Source organism: Nannospalax galili, unplaced genomic scaffold (genome assembly GCF_000622305.1).
Source record: "Nannospalax galili isolate Female #2095 unplaced genomic scaffold, S.galili_v1.0 scaffold185, whole genome shotgun sequence".
Classification (NCBI taxonomy): Eukaryota; Metazoa; Chordata; class Mammalia; order Rodentia; family Spalacidae; genus Nannospalax; species Nannospalax galili.
Genome location: NW_008355474.1, coordinates 2,119,430 through 2,126,587, shown reverse-complemented (window position 1 = coordinate 2,126,587; position 7,158 = coordinate 2,119,430). Strand labels below are relative to the sequence as shown.

Genomic DNA, 7,158 nt, shown 5'->3' with positions numbered 1-7,158 from the left:
GAATACACAGTACCATCCCAAAATGGAGGAATGGAGGCAAAGTGAGGAAATACTGGACCAAACAAGACCGAAAACCAGCAGGGAAAACACCAAATCCAGTAGCTCCATGTTCGACTTCTGGGACTTTACTTCCAAAGGGCTTAGAGGGCTCAGTCTCTCTAGCTTTGCTGCGTGCAACACACATCTCTCTCTCTCTTGTGCTGGTACCACTCTCTGTATGTAGGTCTTCTCAGCAGATGCCTCACAGCTCACAAACTTCTTGGGGTCTCCATTGCCAACCAGGCTTCACCTTCACAGCTCCATGGAATGGCCTATCAGGGCCTTCTCTAGGCAGGGGAACCCCTGCTGCATGCTGCCTGGCCTCAGCAACTCCCTGAAAATGCAGAGGAAGAACTGATGACCCCTTCACTCTTGCATCTTTCATGCCTCTAAAGCCAGCACCAGGTGAATGACAATGCCAAGTTTGACTGCAAGTTTGGGATGGACTCCAGCCTGCTTTATCCATTTTAGAAGCTTTTCTTTTCAGTGGCCCCTGAAGCACTTTCCTTTCACAAATTGGAGGCTTAACTGGGTGTGATCTTGCCCTGGAGTTTTTCAATCCAAACTGTATTTCTTTCTGCCCCATTTGCTCTCTTTTACTATAGATCTGCATAATATTCACCATTAACAGCCAAGCCACCATTTCTACATTAGGCTGTCTTGAAATTTCTTCCGCTAGGGAAATTAGTCCATTACTTTTCAACTTAGCCTCAGGCAAGCTTTTAGGTCCAGGGCAGACTCCAGCCAGACTCTTTGCCAAAATATCCCAAGTGCTGCTTAAGTCCTTATTTCCCTCTGAAACTACATTGTTCTCAGCACTACTTTCTTCTAGGTGCCTGCTAGAATGGCCTGTTAAGCTCCGCTTACAGCAGTCAACCGCTTTTCTAGCCCAACCTTCCAAAGTCTTGCACATTTCTTCATAACCCCACATGGTCAGGTTCTTCACAGCCAACAGCGGTACTCTCTGGTACAAATTACAGTATTAGTCACTTTTCTGTTGCTGTAATAGAAACACTGACCCAAGCAATTTATAGAAGGAAGAGTTTATTTGAGCTTACGGTTCCAGGGGAATTAAAGTCTGTCATGGCAGGGAGGCATGGTAGCTGGAGGTGGCTGGAGCAGGAGCAGCAGAAGCTAAGCTCTCACATCATCACACAGGCACAGGAAACAAGAGAGAAACTGGAGATCCAGCAAGGCTTAAGAACTCTTTAAGCCCACCCCCAGTGACATGCTTCCTCTGGGATAGAAACACATTACAAAACCTCCCCAAACAGCGCCACCATCTGGGGACAAAATGTCCAAATACTTGGAGCCTATGGGGGACATTTTCATTCAAACCATCACATGGATGAATACCAGAGGTGGCTATAAGCACCTGGTGCTGGGTGTTCCTCCTCCTCTGCAAGGCCTTTGAATTCAGCAGGAAGTAAATTAAAGGTGAATTCTTTACTTCTGCCTAACATTGCAATATTTAGCTATTACCTTGATATACTTTCTAGTAGAGTAAAGTTGCGCTTTATGTACATTTAACTTAAGTAAATTCATCTCTATTAAAAAAGAGATGGCTGAGGATATAGTTTGGTGCTGGAGTATTTCCCTGACATGTACTTCAAAAGTAGAAAAATAAGAACAGACACATAGATCTTCATTTCTGCTGGCCCTTCTGCTGGCCTCTCCACTCACAGCAGCCCATGACCCCATTGCATGTGAGCTGGGAGCATCAAGTCCCCTCTGGCAGTGTCAGGGTCTGTGTCTCTTCTCCCCAGAAGGAGCATTGTACTCTTGCATTTAAAGATGTGTTTTTGTGTTTTCCTTTTTGTTTGCTTGTTTGCTGTACAACATGATTCCAACCTTAAACCACAGAGCCATCTGTGCTTAGCTACAGCCCCAGTCGTCTGCTCAGCCCTAGAGAACTGTCTGAAGTTTCACTTAGAAGATATAGTGTGAGTCCAAGCATGATAGCACGTGTCTATAATCCCAACTTGGGGAGACTGAGGCAGGAGGATTGAGGCTGTCAAAGGACAGCGTTTTTTTGTTTTTGTTTTTGTTTTTTTTTTCTAAAGCTATTCAGGATGTTACTTGATTATAGTTGATGACTTACAGTTGATGACCTCACCTTTTAACTTGATCCCCTAAGCTGCAATTGTTGGGACCCCATCTTAAAAGCCGAATGACCATGAAGAAAAGAAAGCAAGTCAAAGTGGGAGGAAGGCGTTACTTCAGTGAGTCCCTGGGCAGTGACTGTTGCCTTGTACTTGTACTTGTTGAAGCCCCAGAACTTACACTGAGTGTATGTCCTTTCTCTTATCATTGCCAGCTTTTGGCTTAGATGTCCTCATTGACCAGGTCCTCAGTAAGCTGATGTCTATCAGGAGTAACTACCAAGGCTATCCATGTTGCTGAGAAGGAGTCAGCCTTGGAGATAGCCTTAAAAAACTGCCAACATTAGACTATGCACATGCTAATATTTTGTTTGTTTGGTTGGTTAGGTTTTTTGTTTGTGGTTATTAGTCCCAACACATCCAGTTCTTTAGGTTAAATGTTTTTATGAACACTAGACTCTTGTGCCAACTTTTAGACAACATTAAATTATACCACATGCAGTTTTAATTGTTGCCAATTTTGTGAGTTAATTTGTTTTACCAGTTATAACCATTGTGAGATGAATAAATGAACAAAAGACTGATATTTGTCCACTAAATCATTTTAAAAATTGCAATTAGTATTAGAGATAAAGACAGAGAATGAGGGGTAGGAAATAGCCTAGAGTCAAAAAGGTAGGGATATTCAACATCGTTAATGACAGTGGTAATTATGCAAAACTATAAATAGATGCCACTTCACACCAACTAGCATGGCTACAACTTTCTTTCCAGTAATAGAGATTGAACCCAAGGCCTCATGCATCCTGGGCAAGTGCTATACCATTGAGTTATATATCCCCAGCCCTCTTTTTCCACTTTTTATTTTGAGATAGAGCCTTACTAAACTTTTCAGGCTGGCCTTGAACTTGCTATGTAGCTCAGATAGGCCTTGAACTTTTGATCTTCCTGTCTCAGCCTCCTCAGTAAATGGAATTACAGCCCTATACCACCAGGCCTGCCTTAAAATACATATATTTTTTAGTAGACTATAATGAGTATTGGTGAGAATGCAGAGAAATGAATGAATACCCATGTATATTGCTGGTAGAATTGTGGAGTGGTGTAACTTCTATGGAAAAATATGAAGGTTCCTCAGAAAGTTAGGCAGAAAATTACCACATGTCCCAGAAATTCTGCTTCTAGGTACAGAGACCTCAAGAACTGAAAACAGGCATTCAAACAAAAGCTTGTACACAAACGCTCATAGCAACGCTATTCAGAATAGCCAAAAAGTGGAAACCACACAATACTATGAAATGATGAATGCATAACCAAAATGTGGTAGCACCATGCAATTAAATATTCAACCATAAAAAGGAATGAAGACTGATAACATGTTACATCATGGATGAGCCTGGAAATCATGCTAACGAAAAACTCTTAAAATAAAACTTCATATATTGTCTGAGATCATTTACATAAAATGGGCAGAAGATGTCAATGTATAGAAAGCAGAGTCCTGGTTGTCAGAGGCTGGTTAGAAGGGAGAATAGGGCGTCTCTACTTGATGCATATGGATTTCCTTTTGGAGTGATGAAATATTCTGGAACTAAGATAGATGTGATAGATGCCTAATATTATGAATAAACTAAATACCTCTGAATTATATGCTTTAAAATGATCATTTCTGGGGCTGGAGAGATGGCTCAGCAGTTAAGATCACTGGTTGCTCTTGCAGAGGACCTGGGTTCAGATCCCAGCATCCACACAGCAGCTAACAACCATCCACAACTCCAGTTACAGGGAACCTGACACCCTCTTCTGGCTTCTGTGGGCATTTCATGCACATAGTGCACTTACATACATGTAGGTTAAACACTCACACATAAAATTAAAATCTTTTAAATTTTCAAATGATCATTTCTTTATGATATGAATTTTCTCAAAAAAATGGAGGGTTATAAATGTGCTATTTTACTCTAAGATCAGTAAAGATCATTGGTCAAGAGTCTTATTTTCTCTCTTTCCTTCTTTTTTTCATGAGACAGTCTCATGTATCTCAAGCTGACTTCAAACGTGCTATGTAGCTGAGGATGACCTTGAACTTTTGATTCTCCTGCCTTTACCTCCCTAGTGCTAAGATTATAGGCATGTACCACCATGCTCGGTTTATTTGATGCTAGGGATCAAACTCAGTACTTCATGCATGCTAAGCAAGCACTGTGCCAACTGAGCTACAGTCACAGACCCTGGCCAGGAATTTTTTTTTTTGCATTTTTTATCGATTTTTGTTGTTGTTGTTTATGTGTATTTCATACAGAACATCCCAAACAATCTAAATCATCTTACTACCCCCATCCCAAATGGCACCCTCCATACCCCCACCCCACTGGCCCATATACTCTGTTATCCCTGTTATTGCCCACTGTGTTGTCAGTGCCCCCAGCCATTCCCCAGCACAAGTCTGTCATCTGCTGAGTCAAGTCAGAATATCTAGAGTCCCTTGTTTTAAGAAGATCAGCTCTTCCTCATCTATCATCAGTCAGTTGACAACATTCCTTTAGATAAGATTGGGGTCTGCTCATTCCCTGTTCTATGTTGGGTTACTGTCTGCCTGAGTTTACATGGGACTTGTATATGCTGACACCTATGCCAAAGAATCATATGAGCAGATTCCTAGGAGCTTGTAGGACTCTGTTTCCATATGGTCATGCCCATCCTTCCTGGCTCTTACAGTCTCTCTGCTCCCTCTTCCACAATGGTCCCAGAGCCTTGGGTGGATGAAGTTTAATAAAGGGGTTCTGTCCATTGGTTAGCAGACTCTTGATCTCTACACTTTGGCCATTTGTGAGCTTTTGTGTTCCTGGCCCTCCATTGCATGAGGAGCTTCATTATTGAGAACTGATTCTTTAGTGTCCTCTAGTTTATCCCTGTTCTGTGTTCCATGAGCCTTAGGTGTAGAGGCTGAATTGCAGATGTGCCCCTTAGGCCTGGGCAATTCATAGACAAAGTCCATGTGTGACAAGTTTGGTACTTGGAATTGGTCTCTGATTTCTTACTATGTGCAAAATATGTATCCCAGTCACTTGGCCAGGAATTTTTAAAGCTACTTTACTGGCTATCTCCATTAAAGAAAGCAGCAACAACTTGTGTGGGTAGATTTGCTTTTAGAGATCTGGGTGCATGAAAAAACATCACTTGAGCAAGTAGATAAGTTTGGTAAGTCCCCACAATCTTCACTGTGTTGTAGATGAGACAGGCGCTCATGAGACAAGTCAATACACTTGAGAAGTAAGTAAAATGTTAAGAAATGGGACTAAGATTGGGATCAGAGACAGCAGGAAGGAGGAGACTTGGGAAGAACCAGACAGGGACATGATGATTTGGTGTGAGCTCTGGGATCTCACAGACCCCAAAGAAACCTCTGGAGCTGGGGGGGGGGGGCACATGCACACCTTTAATCCTAGCACTCAGGAGGCAAAGGCAGGTGGACTTCTGGGAAGTCAAGGCCAGTCTGGTCTACATAGTGCATTCCAGACCAGCCCCGCTACAGGGAGACCCTGTCTCTCAAAAAAAATATCCTATCTGATAAATTCCTAAAATGCTCAGGAGTAGCTGCTGATGGGCATTTGGTTCTCTGGAAAGAACTGATTGGGGGGTTGGAACTTGCTGAGATAAGGGAACTCAGTCTCAAGTAATATATCCAAAACATCTACTGTGTGTCAAATCCTATGCTCAGTTAGTAAAGAGGTACTAAAGAGTTAAAGGGAAAGACAGAAATGGAATAGTTTGATTTACAACAAAGGGATCCAGGTACCATAGGGCAGAATTGGTCACCCACTGAGTTAGGGCAAACATGGACATTAGTCAACTTTATTTTCTCTCAACTCTTTCTTTAAAGAAATCAGAAACCATTTTTCCTTGCTCCATATGCCCAAAGACTGTCTCTTTGTGTGTGTGTGTGTGTGTGTGTGTGTGTGTGTGTGTGTGTGTGTGTAGCATGCATGCCTGGCAGCATATGGGTGGGAGAGAGATCCAGATTTTTCCCTTGTGGTCTTTCCCATTGGCCAGTTCTGTTATTAAAGCCAGATGTTTATAAATTGGTTCAGAAGGGCAGGGTGGCCTCTATTTTTTTTTTTTTTTTTTTTTTTGGTCTTTTTGAGACAGGGTCTCCCTGTGTCCCCAGCTGTCCTGGAACTTACTATGTAGACCAGGCTGGCCTTGAACTCAGAGAGAGCCACCTGCCTCTGCCTCCCGAGTGCTGGGGTTAAAGGCGTGCGCCACCACGCCCCGGCATGGCCTCTATTTTAATGTGATCCAGATCATTTCTTAGTAACAAGCCTTTATTAACCACAGACCTCAGCGCAACACTAGGCAAAGTAGCATGAAGATTAGAAATGCAGGAGACCTTGTTCCTGTTTTGTTAGAAATAAATTATGTCTTCATATCACCTACAGAAATAAGTGCATTTAAGGTTAATACATTTCTAAAAACTATAGGAGTGATAGGAAACAGAGATTATTGTTATAATTGGGAATTAGAATCACTCCTCTTAAAATACTATGCAAAGTGCTCGCTTCGGCAGCACATATACTAAAATTGGAACGATACAGAGAAGATTAGCATGGCCCCTGCGCAAGGATGACACGCAAATTCGTGAAGCGTTCCATATTTTTAAACAGGACATCAATTGCTCAGGAAACAAGGGCAAGAATTAAAAAATGGGACCTCATTAAACTAAAAAGCTTCTGTACATCAAAGGAGACAACCAAGGAAGCAGAGAGAAAACCCACAGAATGGGAGAAAATCTTCACCACAGACACAACCGCAAGAGGTTTAATAACCAGTATTTAAAACGAACTCAAAAAACAGAACAAAGACAAGAATCAACCCAATTAAAAAATGGACTAAGGACCTGAACAGAGAGTTCTCAAAAGAAGAAGTATGGCCAAGAATCGCCTTAAAAAGTGTTGAACATCCTTAATAGTTAGAGAAATGCAAATCAAAACCACTTTAAGATTTCATCTTACCCAGA

At 42.0% G+C, this 7,158-nt stretch overlaps 1 protein-coding gene and 1 non-coding gene across 3 annotated transcripts in view; both read left to right on the top strand.

Moving 5' to 3' along the window:
* Positions 1-7,158, top strand: part of Abhd2 (abhydrolase domain containing 2) — a 115,320-nt gene that overhangs the window by 54,251 nt on the left and 53,911 nt on the right. The window lies entirely within an intron of this gene.
* On the top strand, positions 6,693-6,799 carry LOC115067640. Its single transcript, XR_003847020.1, has one exon. It is a non-coding gene; the product is annotated as a U6 spliceosomal RNA (small nuclear RNA).